Raw genomic sequence first — 22,695 nt, 5'->3', positions numbered from 1 at the left:
ATGCAGAAATATTCTCACGGAACTGGAGTGTGTATCGTAGAGATAGGATAAAAATGGTAGGAGGGAGTATTCATTCTGGTGAAAGAAGAATTTGTAAGCTACGAAAAAGTTAAAGATGAAAAACATTAAATTCTAGGTGTAAGGCCCATCTCTAAAGATAATAGGCAACTTGATGTCTTTGGAGTGTACAGACCAGGAAAGGGTAGCACTGATGTTGATTCAGAATCATTTGATAAGATAATCAGCTATATTTGGAACAATATGGAAAGAAATGTTATAGTGGCAGGTGATCCCAATTTACAAAATGTCAATTGGGAAGGTAATGCGAATGACAGAAAGCATGACCAACAAATGGCAAATAAGTTAATATGGGAAGGGCAGCTGATTAAGAAAGAGGCAGAACCAACTAGAGGGAAGAATATTTTATGTGTTGCTGGTAAAACCAGAGGAGCTCTATAGAGAAACCGAAGAAATAGATGGTATTAGTGATCACAAAGCTACTCTAGTTGTAGTTAAAAATAAATGTGAAAGAAAGGAAGCTATACAAATTAGGACTATTAAGCTCTACCATGTGGCTGATAAAACAGGCATGAGTGGGTTTAAAAAAAGTCAAAATGATCAGTGTAAAATGGTAAATAAAAATGTAAACAGACTCTGGGTTGGGTTTAAAGCATTTGCTGAGGAGTGTGAACATAGGTTTGTACCTTTAAAGGTGGTAAGGAATGGTAAAGATCCACTACATTATTACAGAGAATAAAGAGACTAAGAAGGAGGTGCAAGTTGGAAGAAATAGACTTTGAAGTAAGGAGAAACTGAAGGAACTTACTTGGAAATTGAATCTAGCAAAGAAGTCAGCTAAGGATAACATGATGGCAAGTATAATTGGTGGTAATACAAATGTTAGTGAAAAATGGAAGGGTATGTATAGTTACTTTAAGGCAGAAATAGGTTACAAGAAGGACATTCCAGGAATCATTAATGAACAAGGGGAGTGTGTATGTGAGGATCTTCAAAAGGCAGAAGTATTCAGTCAGCAGTACCGGTATGTGAAGATTGCTGGTTACAAAGATAATGTCCAGATAGAGGAGGTGACTAATACTAAAGAAGTATTAAAGATTACCTATGATAACAATGATATTTACAGTAAGATACAAAAGTTGAAAACTAGAAAAGCGGCTGGTATTGATAAGATTTCTGGGGATATACGAAAGGCAATGGGTTGGAATGTAGTACCATATCTGAAGAACCTATTTGATAATTGTTTGCAAGAAGGAGCTATACCAAATGAATGGAGAGTTGCTATAGTAGCCCCTGTGTATAAAGGAAAAGGTGATAGACATAAAGCTGAAAATTACAGGCCAGTCAGTTTGACATGCATTGCATGTAAGCTTTGGGAAACCATTCTTTCTGATTATATTAGACATGTTTGCAAAATTAATAACTGGTTCAATAGAAGACAGTTTGTGTTTAGGAAAGGTTATCCCACTGAAGCTCAACTTGTAGGATTTCAGCGAGATATAGCAGATATCCTGGATTCAGGAGGTCAAATGGACTGTATTGCGATTGACCTATCTAAGGCATTTAATAAGGTAGATCAAAATCAAATCAAAATATCTTTATTTGCAAATGAGGTGTCTACCTCGGTCGCAAATGGTGCACTAAAATACATTATTGTCAAGCACTAAATTTTAAATTAACAAGAGAAGAAATTTTTTTTTTCTAGAATACAATAATATACAATTTATGCTAACAATTTTTTTCTATTAGACAAACAGATCACCCTTAATAAATTTATATTGTTTACAAAATTCTACTTATAATATCTCCTATACTTACATAGTCAACTCATATACAGTATGTGGAATTACTTCAAATAATACTATGCAACTGGTATAAGATTAAAATTTACATTGCATTTATTTACTTTTTTTTTTTTTTTTTTTACCCATTTTCGAACCTAAGTAGCATAACGACCTGCAGCATCTTAACCAGTGCCCCCTTTTGCCACCAGTTTTCAGAGTTCCTGAAGGGCCTTCACAGCTACCGTAGCGGTCCCAGGGCCCTCGAAGTCCCCACTGTACTTCACCCCTACAGGCAGTCCCCTACTTTGGCTGTCTAAACTCCATGGACCATGGGATGGAATTAATTTTTTTTAACACACATTTTTTATTTACAGTAGCCTGCACTGGTCGAATGTCCTCTAACATTTCATTTATTTTCCATGTTGCTGTTTATTCTCTTCTTGAATACCTGTACAGATTTTGGAAAAGGATCAAACACTACCCCTGGTAAACTGTTCCACTCCTTCACGCCCTTCCCAATGAATGAAAATTTACCCCAGTCTCTTCTGCTAAAATTCCTTCTAATTTTATACTTGTGGTCAGTTCTGCCAATATAATTATTTTCCAACTGAAGCCTCTCACGGATTTCTCCCCCATGCTTCTTCTCCTGTATAGGCTCTATATAATCCTATAAGTCTAGTTTTCTCCCTTCTCTTACTTAAAGTTTCCCACCCAAGTTCCTCTAACATTTCTGATACACTACTGTTTCTCCTGAAATAACCTGTTACAAATCTTGCTGCTTTCTTCTGCACACTATCTATTTCTTTTATTAGGTATTCTTGGTGAGGATCCCAAACACTGTTTGCATATTCCAATAATGGTCGAACCATACTTAAGTAACTTTTTTCTTTTAATTCTTTGTTGCATCCTTTAAGTAGCCTCTTTATGACACGTAACGATCTGTGTGCATTCCCAACAATGTCATCAACATGACCCTTCCAGTGCAAATTACTTTCAAATCTCACACCTAAGTATTTGCACTTGCCATCTTTTGGGATAACTACCTCATCCAAAGTGTATTCAAATTCAGTTTTAAAGCTCCTGTTTGTAAATGTTGTAACAGTTGATTTGCCTCCATTAACCTTCATATTATTTTCTTCAACCCATTGTTGGATAATCTGAAGGTCCCTTTGTAATTCTGAACAATCCTCAGTATTATTTATTTCCCTATAAACAATTATGTCATCTGCATACAATCTTATTTTTGATGTTATATTATTCCCTAAATCATTTACGTATATTAAGAAAAGTAATGGACCGATTATACTACCCTGTGCAATTCCCTTCCAAACTTTCTCTTCCTGCGATACGTTAATTCCTACTTCGACTTTCTGAACCCTTGAATTTAGAAATGTTTTTACCCAACATGTAACCCTTACGTCCAATCCTATTCCCTCCAATTTCTTTAATAATATTCCATGTTCCACTCTATCAAAGGCTTTGGAAAGATCTATGGCTATGCAATCTAACTGGCCTCCTGAATCCAACTGATCTGATATGTCCTGCTGAAATCCCACCAGTTGTGCCTCACAAGAAAATTTCTTTCTAAATCCATACTGGCTCCTCATGAACCGATTTTTATCATCACATATCCCTTTGATGTACTTTGCTATTAAACTCTCCAGTATTTTACAAATTATACTGGTCAGGCTGATTGGTCTGTTGTTCTCTGGTTTCCTTTTATCACCCTTTCTTTTATAAATTGGTATTATTATAGATTCCTTCCATTCTTTTGGTATTACACTATTATTTATGACATAGTCAAAGAGAAATTTTAAATAAGGCACTATGTACCACCCCATTGTCTTTAATACCTCCCCAGTAATTTGATCACTTCCTGCTGCTTTACCTTGCTGAAGCAGTTGGATTTCTCTGAAAATATCTTCATTTGTGAATGAGAAGCTTCTTGTTTCCATATGTGTCTCTCCCTCTCTATCTTCTGTTACTGTTTCCAACTCCTGATAATCTTCTACTGAATCTCTGAATTCCCTACTAAATAGATTTGCTTTGTCAGTATCTGTTGAATAGTGTTCACCCCCTTCTCCCACCATTGTAGGAATTTGGATTCCTTTTCCTTTTTGATTCCTAATATATGAATACATCTTTTTCTATTTCCCTTTGTGGTCATTACCCTCTTGAAGTATGCCATTCATATATTTCTCTTTTGCTTCTTTTTTTTTCACTCTATTCAGTTTCCTCATTAGCTGTTTTCTAGTTTCTCTATTCTCCCTACCCTCTTTGATTTTCGTGTTCATTATTATATATTTTCTTTTTAATTTCCTTATTTCCCTTGTATAATGAACAGGGTCTGAGGTCATTTTACCCTTCTTAACAGGTACAAATCTCTTCTCTCCTTCCCAAATGAGTCCTTTAAATTTAGCCCAAAGTGTATCCACATTACTCCCTTCACTTATCCAACAACTGAATTGTGATTTAAGGTAAGTCCTAAATTCATCAACTTTAGTTTTTCTGTATAATTTCTTGTCTTGTGTGACCCTCTTATTAAGCATTTTTGGTACAAGTCCTACATCCATTATTACAGCCTTATGGTCACCTATTCCTTCAATTACCTCAGTTTTATCAACAATTTCCCATGGTTTAACCAAGAATACATCTAGCAAGTTGTTGGGACGAGTTGGTTCTTGTACTACTTGTGTAAATCCTCCCTCCCAAATTAACTTATTTGCTAGTTTCTGTACATGGGCTTCACTTGCAGCTCCATTCCATTCAACTTCAGGCAAGTTTAGATCTCCCCCTATTATTACCATATCATTATTATTGTTTTTATGAGTATAATCTATTATTTTCTCAAATATTTCCATGTCTCTTTCCTCTCTTCCAGGCCTATATGTTCCTATAATTCCCACCTCTTTCATATTATCACAAACTAATTTTATCCCTAATATTTCATCCCTTTCATCGGTAAACCATTCATGTGAACAATAAGTTTCCCTCACCAGAATAAACACCTCCCCACCCTTTTAATCTCCTCGGTCTCTACGATAGACTGTATACCCTTCTGGAAATACTTCTCTATTACCCACCCCTCCTCTCAACCATGATTCTACTCCTATCACCACATCAGTCTCATAAGATTCCATCAATGTACTGAATTTTATTTGTTTATTTACTACACTCTGACAATTTACCAAGAGCAATCTCAGACCCCCTTCCTCCCTAAAACTTGACTGTTGTAATTGGGTAACATTTGACTCATGAGTTGAGAACATCCCTGGAACCCAGATCTTTGTACATAGATCTTGATTTAAGGATCTGGGTTTTCTGGCAAGTTTCCCTGTATATGCCAATTTAGTGGTATGGGTTTTCTTACGTGCATATTAGTTTGCAAATCTCTGTTGATAATTGTAGCAATTTGTCTACAGAGAGTTGCTTTTCCATTACCACTCAGATGTAACCCGTGGGAGACTACTGGCAATAATGAGTGCAAATGGACTGGGAAAAAGTGTGACTGAATGGGTGGCTATATTTCTAGAATACAGAACTCAGAGTATTAGAGTAGGCAAAGCTTTATCTGACCCTGTAATAATTAAGAGGGTAATTCCTCAAGGCAGTAATATTGGACCTTTAGGTTTTCTTATATATATCAATGATATGTGTAAAGAAGTGGAATCAGAGATAAGACTCTTTGCAGATGATGTTATTCTGTACAGAGTAATGAATAAGTTACAAGACTGTGAGCAACTGCAAAATGACCTCGATAATGTTGTTAGATGGACAGTAGGCAATGGTATGATGATAAACGGGGTTAACAGTCAGGTTGTGAGGTTCACAAATGGGAAAAGTCCTCTCAGTTTTAGTTACTGTGTCGAAGGGGTGAATGTTTCTTTTGGGGATCATTTTAAGTAATTAGGTGTTAATATAAGGAAAGATCTTCATTGGGATGTTCACATAAATATGGTTGTTAATAAAGGGTACAGATCTCTACACATGGTTATAAGGGTATTTAGGGTTGTAGTAAGGATGTAAAGGAGAGGGCATTCAAGTCTCTGGTATGACCCCAACTAGAGTATGGTTCCAGTGTATGGGACCCTCACCAGGTTTACTTGATTGAAAAACTGGAAAAAATCCCACAAAAATCAGCTTATTTTGTTCTGGATGATTTCTGATAAAAGAGTAGCGCTACAAAATTGTTGCAAGGTTTGGTCTGGGAAGACTTGGGAGAAAGAAGACGAGCTGCTCGAGTAAGTGGTATGTTACATGTTATGCGTCTCATAAGTGGTATGTTCCGAGCTGTCAGTGGAGAGATGGCGTGGAATGATGTCAGTAGATGAATATGTTTGAGTGGTGTCTTTAAAAATAGGAAAGATCACAATATGAAGATAAAGCTGGAATTCAAGAGGACAAAATGGGGCAAATTTTTGTTTATAGGCAGGGGAGTTAGGGATTGAAATAACTTACCAAGGGAAATGTTCAGGTAATTTCCAATTTCTTTGCATCATTTAAGAAAAGGCTAGGAATACAACAGATAGGTAATCTACCACCTGGGCGACTACCCTAAATGCAGATCAGTAGTGATTGATGGTGAGATGGGTATTTTGAATCACAAATGAAGAGATACTGAATCGAATTGTTGAGAGGAGGATGAGTTAGCAAAATTTGACCAGAAGAAGACAGGACATGTTATAAGGCACTCAGGATCTGTTCAGAAATGTTTTGAAGGAGCTGTAGGCAGCAAGAACGGTAGGGGTTGACCAAACTATAAAGATGCAAACAGATCAGAGAACAATCGTTAGGTGGTGGTGTGGGGGTTATATCTTTCAATTATTATTAGTTAGTCAAGTAGGATATAGTAGGTATGTAGAAATGAAAAGTTTGATGATGCTTGTCATTTAAAGGACCCTAACATCTAGGTCATCAGCCTGAAATGAAATGAAAAGTTTAGCATAGGATAGGATGGCATAAAGTACTGCATCAAACAAGACTATGGACTGTTGACCCATATATGAGTAACATCAGCAACAGCACTATATACTTTCAAAATACAATGTTTACTTCATTTCATGTTACATGCCACAAGGTTGTTGGTGTTAAAATATAAAAGTGTTATAAGGAAAGGAATAGAATTAAGTAATTTAATAGATTATGTATATTTACCAGATACAGCAATAAAAATTGAATCATGATTGAGACGTGATATTGCTTTTGTGGGAATTTTCTCCTGGAGCTGAAGTGTTCACTGTTGAGACAGGATAGAATTGACAGTAGGGAGACTATTCATACTGATGAAATAAAAATTTATAAGCTATGAGAAACATGAAAAACTACTTGTAAGGCTGATCTCTAAAAATAACAGGCAACTTGATGCTTTTGACATGTAGGCTTGTAGGTCTTGGAAGGGGTGATGATGCTGCTATATTATTTTATAAGAAAATCAGCTGTGGAGAAACAACACAGAAAAGAGCAGATGATGTTAATTTACCAAATGTTAACTGGGAAGGTAATGCGAATAATAGAAAGCATCACCGAAAAATGGTAAATAACTTAGTCTGGAAAGGACAGGGGAATCAGGTGATAGAACTTACTAGAGGGAAGAATATTCTAGATATGCAGTTGATAAACCCAGATGAGCGCTAAAGGCAAACGGAAGTGACACAGAGCATAAGTGATTGTGAAGCACGTTTAGTTATAGTTAAACGTATATGTGATAGAAAGGGAAGTTCCAATGGTAAAAGTATTAAGCATTACCATAATATGGTTGATAAGAAAGGCATGATGAAGTTTTATTAATTAAGATCAATTGTAAAGGACAAATATAAATCGAAGCACTGTACAGGATTTTAAGGAGTATGAATTGAGGTATGTACATCTAAAGGTGACAAGGAATTGGAGGGAGCCACTATATTATAGCAGAAAAGATTTCAAGAAGGAGGTGGAGGTTGGAAAGAAACAGAGATAGGAATGGTTGTGAAAGTAAGGAGAGACTGAAGAAAATGACTGGGAAACTGAATTTAGCTAAAAAGTCAGCTAAGGGTAACATGATGGCAAGCATTATTGGCAGTATTATAAATTTTAGTGAGAAATCGAAGATTATATATAGGTACCTTGAGAAAGAAAATGGTCTCAGGAAGGACATTCCAGGAATTATAAATGACCATGGGTGTGTATAGGTGAGGATTTATGAATGGCAGAAATATATATAATCAGCAGTCTGTAATAACAGTTAGTAATGAGAGTAATCCCTGGGTAGATGAGGTGTACTGAATTTTGCTTATAATAGGAAAGGAATTCATGAGGTTTCTAGGGATATACCAGAGACAATATGTTTGGATATCCTGTAGTAACATATCTGAAGCACTTATTTGATTACCATTTGCACAAAGGATCTATACTAAATAAAGGGAGAGTTGATATTTTATTCATTCCAGTCAGCTTGACGTGTGTTCCATGTAAGTCTGGGAAAGTATTCTTATTATATTAGACGCTTTTGCAAAGTTGCTAATTGGTTGCAGTGAAAGCAGCTCGGGATGAGGAAAAGCTCTTGTGAGGCTCACCCTGTAGAATTCCAAGCAAAATATAGCAGATTTTAGGATTTAGTTGGCCAGGTAGTAATGGATCATTCCAAGGCTATTAGTAGTGCAGATCAAGGGAGAATACTGATGAAAATGAGGGTTATCACACTAGACAAGTTTCTGAATGGGTGGATGCATCTCTAGAAAACAGAACTTACAGGATTACAGTAGGTGAATCATTATTTGATGCTGTACTGAATTAAGTGGGATGTTATGCAAGGCAGTATGTTTTCTTACATATATAAAAGAAATGTGTAAAAGAACTATAATCACACAGAAAGCTTTTTGTGGATAATGTTATACTGTACAGTGTAATAAATAAGTGACAGGACTGTGAGTGACTGCAAAGAGACCTCAACAAATTTATGAGATGTGTAGCAGACTATAGTAGGTATGATCGCAAATGAGCTGAAGAGTCAGGTTGTAAGTTTCAACAAGAGGAAAAGTTCCATAAATTTTAATTTCTACATTTTTGGATTGAAAGTATGTCATGGGGATCACTCTATGGAACTAGGTGTCAATATAAGGGAAGATCTTCATTGAAGTAATTGTATCAACTACCTCATAAATACAAGTTTCAGATCTCTTCATATGGTTATGAGGGTGTTCAGGGATTTTAGTAAGGATGTAAAAGTGAGGGCATACAAGTCACTGGTAAGACCCCAATTAGAGTAAGGCTTCTGTGTGTGGTACCTTCACCAGGATTTCTTGATTCAAGACCTGGAAATGGTGAAAACCAATAGCAGCATGTTCTTTTGGGAGGTAATTTCCTTCAAAAGATTAGCATCACAAGAAATTTGCAAATGTGGTTTAAAGATTTGAGGGTAAGGAGACAAGCTGCTTGACAAAGCTGTATGTTCCCAACTGTCAGTGGAAAAATGGCATGGAATGACATTTGTAGATGAATAAACCTACATTAAGTTTTTTAAACAAGAAATATGAATATAAAGTTGGAATTGAAGATGACATATTAGGCAGTATTTGTTCACAGGAGGAGGATAGATTAGATTAATTTACCAAGGGAGATGTTTGAAAATTTCCAACTTCTCTGAAATCATTTAAAAAGAGACTCGATAAACAACTGATAAAGTATCCTTGGAATTAATCTATTAGTTGTTTATTCCATATGTGCGTCAATAAGAGTAAATTTTCAATCATTTAATAGCATTCTTCTCTGAGTATATTATGAACTGACCAGTAGAAAATTTGATTTCTTAAAAATTCAAAAGCTGGGTCATGGCTGCTTCCTTCCATTTCCTAGCCCATTCGTGTCCCATCATCACCATAAGACCTGTCTATGTCAGTGTGATATAAAGCTAATTGTAAAACAAATATAAAAATGTAATTCAATAATGATTTGTATATGGAACTTGCAAACCTGGATGGCAGCCTTTCAATTTATTATAAGTGACAGTAGTTTCCAAATTGGGAATAGTGAACAGAAGAGGCGACAGCAATAATGATTATACCTATCACTGGTTTTATCATGATCACTTTCACAGTATTTTTATAGAACTGGCATCATGATCATCATTATGTTAGTTATAACATGGTGTATCCATCTTTTTCACAAAAGACTCGAGAGGACAGGGAAGGATATGTCATAGCCAAACGTGAGGGTAAGAAAGCTGTCACTGAAGCTAAGCGCAGTCACTATAATGACCTGTATGTAACTCTTGATTCAGAGTAAGGAGAGAAATCTCTCTTCTGGCTGGTCAAATTTAGAACAAAGTCTGCATCAGATATTGAGCATTATGTGTGCATAAAAGGCAAAGATAGTCGGTGATTACAAGACAAACAGGACATCCTCAAACGTTGGCAACAACATTTTGAAGAGATTTACAACACTGAGTTCCCACATCCTCCTATTCCAGAAAGTAACCCAAAAGCAGATCCTATCATACACATCACACCAAAGGAAGTCGCCAAAAAGCGCCAGGACCTGATGATCTTCCGGCAGACTTCTGAAAATCGCAGGAGTTAAAAGAACCCGCAATCACTTAGCTGACCAACTTTTTCAATGGCATAGTTGACTCTGGCTCTGTTCCCAGTGATTGGGCTAAAAGCATCACTGTGCCTATCTTAAGCAAAAAGATGACCCAACAGAATGTGCAAATTACCATCCGATTTGCCTCCTGTCGCACAAAATGAAGATTATTGAGAGGATCCTCGATCGATAACTGCGTGGTATTGTGAGCATTAGTAGGCCTACCAACCAGTGCAGGTTTGTCACGGGTGCTGGAACAACCAATGTCATCTTTGCTGCCAGAATGCTCACTGAAAAGCATCGAGAGAAATAACGGCCACTGCATTTTGCCTTCCTTGATGTTGAATATACTTTCGACCGTGTTCCACATTGTGTGATCTGGTATGCACTTCATGACCATAGTGTACCAGAAAGGCTTATCAATTGGATCAAAATGCTTTATATGAGCACCATACGTCCTGTACATTGTACTGTCGGCATCTCGGAGATCTTCCCAGTGAAAGTCGGTGAACACTAAGGTTTCGCATTTTCCCCATTGCTCTTTGTTCTTGTCATGGACACAACTAAACAGGGCTTGCAGAGGAGTGTCCTTTGGACTCTCCTGTATGAAGATGATGTTGCACTTGCTGATTCCACCAGAAGTGGTTTGCAGCATCATGCTAAAGGTTGGAATAGCCATCATTCCCAGTACGGCCTTAGACTGAACAAAAAGACCGAATACCTGAAAACCATCCCAAGCAACGGCTCAATTCAAGTTGCTGGAGAGACCTTAACAGACTTCAGGTATCTAGCATCTCGCCTACAGGCTGATGGTGGGATACATGGTGAAGTGCGAAATAGGATAATGGCAGCACGGATAAGATGGGGGAAGTCACAGGTATACTCTGCGACAGAATGATGTCAATACATCTAAGATCCAAAATACACCACATGGTAGTACGTCCTGTTGCTTTATATGGTGTTGAATGTCAACCAGCTGACAAAGCTACAGAGCACAAATTACACACCATGGACCTAAAACGGAAAGCACAATTCTCATGCTCCATTGGTTAATGTACATCACACTCCTGCATCAGGTCAAAAACGACACCATCCGCCAGCAAATGGGCATTGCACCCATCACTGATAAGGCACGGGAAAAACGTCTCCAATGGTATGGTCATATCCCGTGTGCTGCACCTGGAATATTTGCCAATTTCACCCACACTTTTGAAATTAATGGGCAACGACCACATAGATTTTCAAAGTAGTGATGGCATGACACAGTGAATGCTGATATGAAGACTCTGGACTTAAGACCACATGATGCCCAAGACCGTGCAAAAAGGTGAGCCAAGATAGACAAAAACAAATGACTCTGCACCAGTGGGAAAAAGCTAGGAAGGAGAAGAAGATCCATCTTTTCGGTGACTGCCTTTATGATGCTGATATCCAAATATTATAACACATAGGATTACATTTAGATGTTTCATAAGAAATTAATGAAGGGAAACGAAACAGAAATTTCACCTGTTTCTTCACATTCCTTACTCTCTTTTTGTAATGGAAGATGGTTTCTCCCCTTTCCATCATTGCCTTGAGTATAGTACGTGAACCTTTTCTTGAGCCCTAGTTCCCATTCAGCACTATGGAGCTCAGGGTTCAAGAAATGATTCGTATACTATAGGCTACATGCTATAAAGGCTAGCATTACTTACAAGCTCAGCATGATTTCTCATGCAAGACACAGTGGGAGAATTTGTTAAATTTGCCCAAAGTAGTTGATAGACAGAATGATATTCTTATTAGTAGAAATGCGTGCAGAAATGTTTTGCTCCCATGCTAATCTGGAGCCAATGCATGACCTTGAATTTAGATACAGGCACTTGCCTACCGGTACTTGCAAAGATTCCAAAAGATAGCTTTCAAGACTTACTTTGGTGAGACAAGTAAACAAGAATATGTTAATGGTTGATGAAACAAAACTCAGGTCAATATTTTCCCTCCTAAGTGTTTTTTCTACAGAAGAAAAAGCCCTAACCTATGTTTAAGAAAGTAAGTAAAACCTGGTGGGCTGATCTAACGTGTTTTAGCACCAGTAAAATAGTATGTATCTGTTCTTAGTAATACTTCTCTGACTTTAAGAAACACGTAAAAACAGATCCTACTTTGGCAAGTTCCCCAAATTGTTTGGGCAAACATAGGTACAAAAAGGAAAGTAAGGAGATGTGGTGAGATACTAGGGGAATTTTACCAGTTCTTGAGTGTTCATTCTCAAATAAAAGTTTTAAATATAATTCTTTCCAAACGACACTTTATGGACCTAAAATGGAAAGCACAATTCTCATCCACACATCTGGCTAAGTAGGTCAGGATTTCATGAGAAATAGAAAATCTACTGTGATTTTGTGAATGTCAGCTTCAAAGTGAGCAATCAAGCTTGTAGTTGGAGTAGGTGAAGCTAAATCTGAGCCTGTAACGATTAGGACGGGGTTCTGTAAGGCAGTATTATTGGATATTCATATTTAATTATATACATGAATAAAGTGAGTGCAGAGCATAAATTTAAAAAAAAGAAAGCATTTTGACAGTGATCTTATATCTACAGAGTAATAAGTAAGTTCCAGAATAGTGCGCAACTGCAAAAAAATCCTCGACAATGTTGTGAGATGAACAGCAGGCAGTGGCATGATTGTAAATTAGGCAAAAATACAGGTTGTAAGGGGAGAAGTCTTCTAATTACTCTACTGATGAAGTGAGACTAGCTCGTGGGGGTTGACTGGAAGTGTCTTGATGTTAACGTAAGGAAAGACCATCACTGAGGTAATCACATTAACAACATTGATAATGAAAGTCGCAAACTTGCTAACATACTCTATGACTCTGATATTCTATTTATGTGCGGTACATAAGTTTTTGTACGCAAGGCAATGACACATAATGAATTTAGTACATTCAGTACTGATTGGCACTCCCCCTGTGATTCCTGCAAAGTAGCACTTTGAAATGTGCAGCAATGTATGGGTAAAGATAGACTATATTAGTACTATCTACCAGCACCAGATGGTGTTGCAGCTTCCTATAGGTGGCACATTACAGCAACACTTGTTCCTATTTTTCTTTTTTTGCTATTTGCTTTATGTAGCAGTAACACAGATAGGTCTTACGGTGATGATGGGATAGGAAAGGCCTAAGAATGTGCAGGAAACAGCCATAGCCTTACTTAAGGTACAGCCCCATCATTTGCCTGGTGTGAAAATGGGAAACCATGGAAAACCATCTTCAGGGCTGCCGACAGTGGGGTTCGAACCCACTATCTCCCGGATGCGTGCTCGCAGCTGCATGCTCCTAACCACATAGCCAACTTGCCCAGTAGCACTTGTTCCGGCTAGCGACTACACTGGTAGACATCGATATGATAACATGGAGGCAGACAAGCATGGGCAACAGTGGGCAGTATGGTTTCTTTGGAGGGAAGGAGTGACTGCTTCAGACATCCACAAGAGGTTAGCCATATGTAGGGAAACAGCACCAAGCCGCACATCCATGTTTCGTTGGGTATCAGAGGCAGGGATGTGCTGAAAAATGCAAATGCACTGCGCAGCAACTGCACATGAACCGAACAATGCCCAGTGTGTCAATGACTTCATAATGGTGCACAGGCAAATCATGTTTGATAAACTAGGAAGGAACAACTCCACACCACATCCATGAGGATTTGAATGTGAAGAAGGTGAGTGCATAATCAGTGCTCCATTCCCTCACCATTGTGCAGAAACAGAAGCATGTGAAGATATGCCAACAGTTGGTGCAGCAGTACAGTGCAGGTCCAGTGGAGTTCCTTGAGCATCTGGTTACCACCAATGACCATTGCCACTGTCCATAAATTAGGGATTACTACACTGCCAAAGGGTCCATATTCACAAGATCTGGCTAGTAGCAACTATGCCTTATTCGATGGAATGAAAGAGGTCATGTGAAGTAAAAAGTTCACCACCCATTAAGAACTTCATTCAGTTGTCCACCAGTAAAACCAGGATTGTATGCAAATATGGAAGCTGCCCGAACAATGGTGAAAGTGCATAGACATTGGCAGGGAATGCCTGTAAAATAGTCTCCTGTGTACATTAAAAAATTGTCGTGCCAATCATTTTTGAACACTCCAAGTAATTTATAACTTTATAAGCTCACCGGACAAAAAATTAATCACCCCTGGAGAAACCACTACAAGCATCATTTAATAACTTGTAACTCTGCCTCTGGACTTGATAACCTCCTGGATTTGGTTAGGAAGTAAGTCGACAATGTCATGCAGGTATGTCGCATTCAGGTTAAGCCACTCGCTGAGGATTTGATCTAGCAGTTCCACAGAATTGCTGGGATGCTGATGTGCTGTTCAACACATCCCACAGATTTTTAATAGAGTTTAAATCAGGTGAATTTGCAAGCCAATTGAGATGTAGTAGAGTGGGAGAGTGTTCATAAAACCAGTCACACATGCGTCCAGGCTGATTAACTTTGCTGTTGTCATTTTTAAAAATCAGGGTTTCAGTAGCATACTTATCATCCAGATGTTGACTGAAATGCAACACCTGATCATGCAGAATGTTTAAATAAACATGCTGGTTTATGTCAGTGGTCACCTCAGTGAGCAGGTCCAATCCATAATATGAAAAGTGCCCCGGATACTTTACAGACGCACCTCCGACTTGAACCTGACCTAGCACACATCCAGGAGGAAATGCTTCATTTGGATTATGGTGCACTCAATGATGTGCATCATTGCAATACAGTCATAAACATGATTTGACAGACAGCATTGCATTACTGTCTCCATTTGATGATTTCTAGCCCATTGAAGACATGCAGTTTTATGTGCCTGTGTCAGTAATGGCATCTTGTGAGATGACTGAGTCCAAATGTTCATTGCATGCAGTTCCCGTCACAATGTTCTCTCACTAACAAGTTGGGTTGGACATTCATTCACTCACTGCAGCAATTTCTGTTGGGCTTGGAAGCGATTTTGATTCACAAGCCATGAAGTGCTTCTCTGGTCCCTCTCAGTGAGGACCTTTTGTGACCACAATTCTGACATAGTGTTTCATGGCCACTTGTAGTACACCAATGCTTGTAGATACGATGAACAGTCTGCTACGAAACACCAGCAAATCGAGCAACTTCACGCACTGTATGGTCATCGGCATGGCCAAACACGTTTGCCACTTTTAGCCACTCTGTCACATCACTGTCCACTTGAAATATAAATAAATGTCTCACTAATTGCTACTGCCTTATGCTCACATAGAGGCAGTGCACATGCAGTTGAGCACAGAATTCATTCACTGCTCCATCTGTACAGGCTTAATGATCCATCTGTGTGTGCCCACTACGGACTAATTCTTTGTCCGGTGAGCTTATATACTGTACTGTTGTTATGTTCTGGATCTTTATGGTCCTACAAACTGCTGGACAACAGATGTCTTTTATTTTGAAATTAACAAAACATAATTTGGGGATATTTAGGTACTGTAGTGATGATGTAAATGACAGGACATACAAGTTACTTGTAAGACTCCAATTAGAGCATGGTTCCTGTTTTTGGGATCCTTACCAGAATTACTTGATTCAAGATCTGGAAAACTTTGCAATCATTGTGTTGGGAGGACTTGGGAATAAGAAGACAAGCTGCTTGGCTAAGTGGTATGTTTTGTGCTGAAAGTTGAAATGCAATGTGGAATGATATTAGTAGATGAATACCCTTGAATGACATTTCTAAAAGTAGTGTTTGAGTAACCAGTCCCCAGACTTCCATGTCACTGTATCCTGCACTAAACTTTTTCATATCTATCTAACTGCTGCATCCTACTTCTGCTCTAATCTGTTTGTCATATTCATACCTTGGTCTATCCCTACCATTCGTACTGCCTACACTTCCTTCAAAAACCAACTGCACAAGTCCTGGGTGTCTTAAGATGTGTCCTATCATTCTATTTCCTCTTCTGTTCAAATTTAGCCCAATAGATCACCTCTCACCAATTTGATTCAGTATCTCTTCATGTGATTCGATCTGCCCATATCGCTTTCAGCATTCCTCTGTAACACCACATTTCAAAAGCTTCTCTTTCTCTCTCAGCTAGTTATCATCCATTTTTCACTTCCATACAATGCCATGCTCCAGATGAAAGCCTTCAAAAACAAATTTCTAATTCCTATTTCAACGTTTGAAGTGAGCAAATTTCTTTTCTTAAGGACGACCTACTTTGCTTGAGCTAGCCTGCATTTTACATCCTCCTTACTTCTGCCATCATTAGTTATTTTACAACCCAAGTAACAACATTCATCTACTTCCTTTAAGACCTCATTTCCTAAACTAATATTTCCTGCATCATCAGACTATGTTCGACTGCAATACATTACTTTTGTTTTGGACTTATTTAATTTCATCCTATACTCCTTACCCATGACTCTGTCCATACCATTCAGCAATTTCTTAATATCTTCTGCAGTTTCATGAAAATGAAAATGAATGGAAACCTACAACCAGTTTTCCAGTCATTGATCAGGTCAGGGACTGCAGTTTCATATAATAATAATATCATCAGGAAATTTGAGGGGTTTGATTTTCTCTCCTTGGACTGTGATTCCCTTCCAAAATTCCTCTTTGATTTCCTTTACTTCCTGTTCTATATAAACTTTGAAAAGGAGGGGGGACAAACTGTAACCTTGCCTCACTCCTTTCTGGATTGCTGCCCCTTTTTCAATGCCCTTGATTCTTATCACTGCAGACTGATTTCAATGCAGATTGTAGATCATTCTTCGTTCTCAGTAAATGATCCCGATCACCCGCAGGATCTCAAACAGCTTGGTCAAATCAAGATTATCAAATGCCTTTTCAAGATCTACGAATGCCATATATGTGGGCTTGTCCTTCTTAATTCGATCCTCTAACATCAGACGTAAGGTCAGGTTTGCTTCACATTTTCAAACGTTCCTTCTGAATCCAAATTGATCTTCTCCCAACTCAGTTTCAAATTTTCTATCCATTCTTCTGTAAAATAACACACGTTAAAATTTTGCAGGCATGAGGTATCAAACTAATGGTGTGGTAGTTTTCACACTTGTCAGCACTGGCTTTCTTGGGAATAGGTAGAACAACATTTTGCCAAATATCTGATGGAACTTCTCCTGTTTCATACACCTTACACACTCGATGGAATAATCTCTCCATGCTGTCTTCTCCTAAGGCAGTCAGTAATCCAAAGAGAATGTCATCAATTCCAGGTGCCTTGTTCCTATTTAGGTCTCTCAAAGCTCTTTCAAATTCTGACCTCATAATTTGACCGTCCATTTCATGAGCATCAACAGTCTCTTCTTGTTCAAGAACCATATCATCTGCATCCGTACCTTGATAAAACTGATGGATATGTTCCTGCCATCTTTCTACCTTGTCTTTTTTTACTAGAAGTGATTTTTCATCTGAGTTCTTAACATTCATACACCTAGTTTCCCTTTCTCCAAAGGTTTCCTTGTTATTCCTTTATGCAGCATCTACCTTTCTCCTTTTTTCCCCTTTTTTTTCAATATTTGTTTTACATCCCACTAACTACTCTTTTATGGTTTTTGGAGACGCCGAGGTGCCGGAATTTAGTCCCGCAGGAGTTCTTTTACGTGCCAGTAAATCTACCGACACGAGGCTGACATATTTGAGCACCATCAAATACCACCGGACTGAGCCAGGGTCGAACCTGCCAAGTTGGGGTCAGAAGGCCAGCGCCTTAAACGTCTGAGCCACTCAGCTCGGCCATCTACCTTTCCTAATACCATACAACTTTCAACACCCTTGCTCTTCTCCTTCAACAATTCTTCCTTAGACATACTGCACTTTCTATCCACTTAATTCTTTAATCACCTGTATTCCTTTCTACCCTCTTCATTTTTTGTGTTCTTGTACTTTTGTCCTTCATCAATCAGGTCTATTATCTCCTGAGTTATCCATTCATTCTTAGTCGATCTTTCCTTTTTCGTAACATTTCTTCAACAGCCCCACTGACTCCATTCTTCACGACTGTCCATTCTTCCTTTAGCCTTTTCATTTAGTTGTTGTGCAACATGTTCCTTGAAACAAATCCCTCACACTCTCTTCTTACAACTTATCTAGAAATTATCTCCTTGCATTCCATTGTTTCTTCAATTTATTCAACTTCAGATGGCATTTCATGAGCAACAAGTTGTGGGCAGAATCCACGTCTGCTCCTGGGAAAGTTTTGCAATACAACATCTGGTTTATGAATCTCTGCCTAATCATAATGAAGTCTATTCAATACCTTCCAGTGTCTCCAGTTCTCGCCCACATACACAGCTGTCGTTTGTGGGGTTTGAACCAAGTATTAGCAAGGACTAAATTATGAACAGTGCAGAATTCAACCGGCTGACTTCCTTTTTGTTTCCTTTTTCTCAATCCAAATTCTCCTACTTTATTACCTTTTCTTCCTTGGCCTACCACTGTGTTCCAGTCTCCCTTCACAACTAGATTCTCATCTCCTTTTACATATTGTATTAAAACTTCTATCTCTTCATATATTCTTCTGATTTCTTCATCATCTGTTGAACTAGTGTTTAGTAGTGACATAGGGTAGGCTACCAGTATTGTAATTAGGATACATCTGAACGTAATTTAAAATTATTGTAGTGGACTGTACAGTAGTATACGAGTAATATCTAATTAGAATTTAGTGTGCTTATTTTATTATTGTAAAATATTTGTGTAGTACCAGTATAGTATAGGTATCTGTAGAAACTCTCTTACTAAAATTCTGTTGTTGTAATAAGGATAGGCTTAATTGCAGTTTAGAATTGGGTAATTCTTGTGTATTGCTAATGGTATTCAGTAATCAACAGCAGCTTTTATCCTGTTAAGGTGTTGTAGGATTAAAATAGTGTAAGACTAAGTAGTATTGCTGTGCAGTCGTATATTAATTACCTTATTGTCATGTGATTTTTGAATACTATCCCAGACAATATATCCCTCTGTTCATTTTTTTTTTTTTTTGCACTTAAGTTATTTTATTATTATTTTCATTTTTTCCTCATAAAGAATGGCTAAGGAGTGCAAGTGCAGGAGCTGTGGGTGTGGCAAGGCACAAAGGGGTATGAGGGAGGAGTTGGAGAGTTTGAGGGAGATAATTAGGATTCTCACAGAAGACAGAAAGGAAAATAGGCCTCCCTCAAACAATGTACAGGTTACAGTAAATGTACAAGAGGGAGGGGAAGGAAAGGGGTAGTTGTAAAAGACAGGTGTCTTAATGATCCAAGGGGAAGGAGGTTGCAGGCTAAGGGCTCTATTCAGGATCAGAATTCAGGACAGGAGTCTGCGCGAAATTGGTATGAGTCACTCCAGGTAAAACAACAGAGGAAAGATGAGGAACAGGGAACTGTTGCTGAGATGTGTGGAAGTAAGAGGAAAGGAAAAGGTAGGAAAGGGAATGTAGAGTAGATTAACTGGAAAAGACAGGTGGAACAGGGTTATGGGAAGGAGAAAAGGGAGGGGGAAGAAGCTTCTGCAGCTATCAGAAAAGATAGGGCTGACCAGGAGGGGAGGGGATCAAATGAGGTGGGTAGGGTTGAGGCTCTGGTCATGGGAGATTTCATTGTTAGACATGTGGGGAAAGTGTGTGGAGGAAAGGGAACCAGGGTAGAGTGTTATCCAGGAAGTAGGTTCAGGCAGATGTTGAGGAAAGTGGAAGAGAGGGAGGAGGGGAAAGAGAAGGCGGCAGTGTTTCACGTTGATACCAACAACATAACGCAACCTGATATAAGTACCAACATAGTTGGAGATGTGTGGGATCTGGTAATAAATGCAGCACGGTTGAAGTTTAAGGAAGCGGAGATTTATATCAGTGGAATGCTATGTAGGAGGGATACTGAATGGAGGATGATTGGGGATGTAAATGAGACTATGGAGTAGGTCTGTGTGAAACTGGGAGTGAAATTTCTAAGAACCAAATTGGTGGGTAGGAGATAGGGATCTGCGCTCAGATGGCCTTCCACTTAAACCGCAGTGAAACATATAAGTTAGGAAATTTGTTTGGAAGGGTTATAAGGAGGTACATTCATGGAAACAGGGTGGCCTAGGGAGTGGTGATAAGGGAACAGGGAGCTGGAAATCAAGTAGGGATGACATAAAAATAGTAGTGTTGAACTGTAAAAATTTTTGTAAAGAAAGGAATAGAATTAAGTAATTTAATAAGTATAGACTTGCCAGATATTGTAATAGGAGTTGAATTATGGCTGAGAAATGATATAAGGGATGCAGAAATTTCATCACGGAACTGGAGTGTGTATCGTAGAGATAGGATAGGAATGGTGGGTGGGGGAGTATTCATTCTGGTGAAAGAAGAATTGTTAAATTAATGTAGTAATGGTCCACCTTTCAATACTATAATATGTAATATTCTAAATTACATTAATTAGGAACTAGTTTCAGCCTGGGCTGGCCATCTTCAGCCTTAATGTAAAACACCTAATAACTAAACAAATGTACATGCACACAATTGACATAAAAACAAATGAAAACAAATATATACAAAGTGACATTAAAAACTGGGATGGAATATGAATAAAATTGAAAATGAACTAGGTTCTAACATCTTGAGTATGTTCATCATTGAGAAGAATTTCAAGTATTAAGTATTAATTTATATACACAGAACTGTTAGTTCTAAAACTGCTGATCATTTCAATAGGAACTGGTAAATGTTGATCCTGTAGTTTGTCATAAAATCTATATGTGTGGTGTTAGCTATATGTAATCCATTGGACACTGCTGCAAATAACCACTAGCTGACAGGGAACTGTTAGATGTTGTTTCATCTTCAATCAAAATAATAAATGAGATGCTCTCATGGTGCTTGTTAAATCTTGCTGAAATGTTGTTGGACATTATCAGGACAGCACATGAAGATGTGGTTAACACAGATCATTGTATCTGGTATAAAATTTTTCGATTCATTGCGGTGCCCATGAAGTTAACCTGATAAATTAGATAAAATTAAATTAATGAATTGAATGAGTGAATGTGTTAGTTAGATGGTATAGGTTATATGAGACTTACCTCTCAATACAGCATGAGGTGTGTGGTCCATTGTTGAGTGTGCTTCAGACTAACTGTTGTGAAATTCAAATGAAAAGGAAGGGGAGGGGAGGGGAAGGTCAGAAGGAGAGGGGTTGGGGAAGGGGGTGGGGGATGGGGGGGTGTTAAGGTGGGGCTGAAGGATGTGGGAAAAAGGATGGTTGTTGAGGAAATGTGCTGTGAATATTATGAAAAACTGAATTATGAATTGTTGGTTTGACATTGCTGAAAATGGGAATTAGAAGGTCAAAAAGGATATTTGGTTTTTCTGAAATTTCATTAAGATTATGATTTGGGTTGAAATATTGATCTAAATGTATGAAGCAGCTTTCGGTAATGTTAAGGAGGGGTCCTTTACTGACGATTTTGAGAATTTCCATACCTTGTTTTATGTCTGTGAATTTGTGCTTATAGTCATGCATATGCTGTCCTACAGCTGAAAATTTATTGTATTTCAGGGCATTGACGTGTTCTGAGTACCTTATCTTAAAATTTCTCCCGGTCTGTCCGACGTAAGAAGAATTACAGCTTTTGCAAGTGATCCTGTATATTCCTGATTTTGAATAACTATTGAACTTGTTTATGGATGTGGCATTATGTAAGATTTGTGCATTCCTATTCTTTGTTTTGATGGTACTTTTACATCATGCTTTTTAAAGATGTTGGTGACTTGGTAGATTTGTTCGGTGAAGGTAAAGATAGAAAGAGAGGAGTTGTTTTTCTTATCTTTTTTCAAGGTGGTAGAAGGGCGGTATTTATATTTATTGATAATTTTTTCTATAAAGAACCTGCTGTATCCATTGGATTTAGCTATATGACGAATAGTGTTCAACTCATTTTTGAGGTCTCTTTTAGACATTGGAACATTGAAGGCTCGGTATACCATGCTGTTGTATGCTGCTCGTTTGTGAATTTGGGGGTGTGAAGAATCTTGACGGATTGTGGTGACTGTTTGAGTGGGTTTTCTGAAAATCTTATATCTTAAGTAACTTGGGTGTCTGGTAATAGTTAGGTCTAGAAAATTTATTTTCTGTTCAATTTCGGATTCAAGTGTGAATTTTATATGTGGGTCAATGTTATTTAGATTAATGAGAGTGGTAGCTGCATTTGTAATGCTCTCATCCTTAATTACTATGGTGTCGTCTAAGAAACTTGCCCAGAAAAGGATGTTGTTAAAGTTATTATTACCATCAATTTTGGTGTGTTCTAAAAAATCCAGGTAGATCTCAG

This window comes from Anabrus simplex, chromosome 2 (assembly GCF_040414725.1).
Source record: "Anabrus simplex isolate iqAnaSimp1 chromosome 2, ASM4041472v1, whole genome shotgun sequence".
NCBI classification, from domain to species: Eukaryota; Metazoa; Arthropoda; class Insecta; order Orthoptera; family Tettigoniidae; genus Anabrus; species Anabrus simplex.
Note: the sequence above shows the minus strand (reverse complement) of the source record.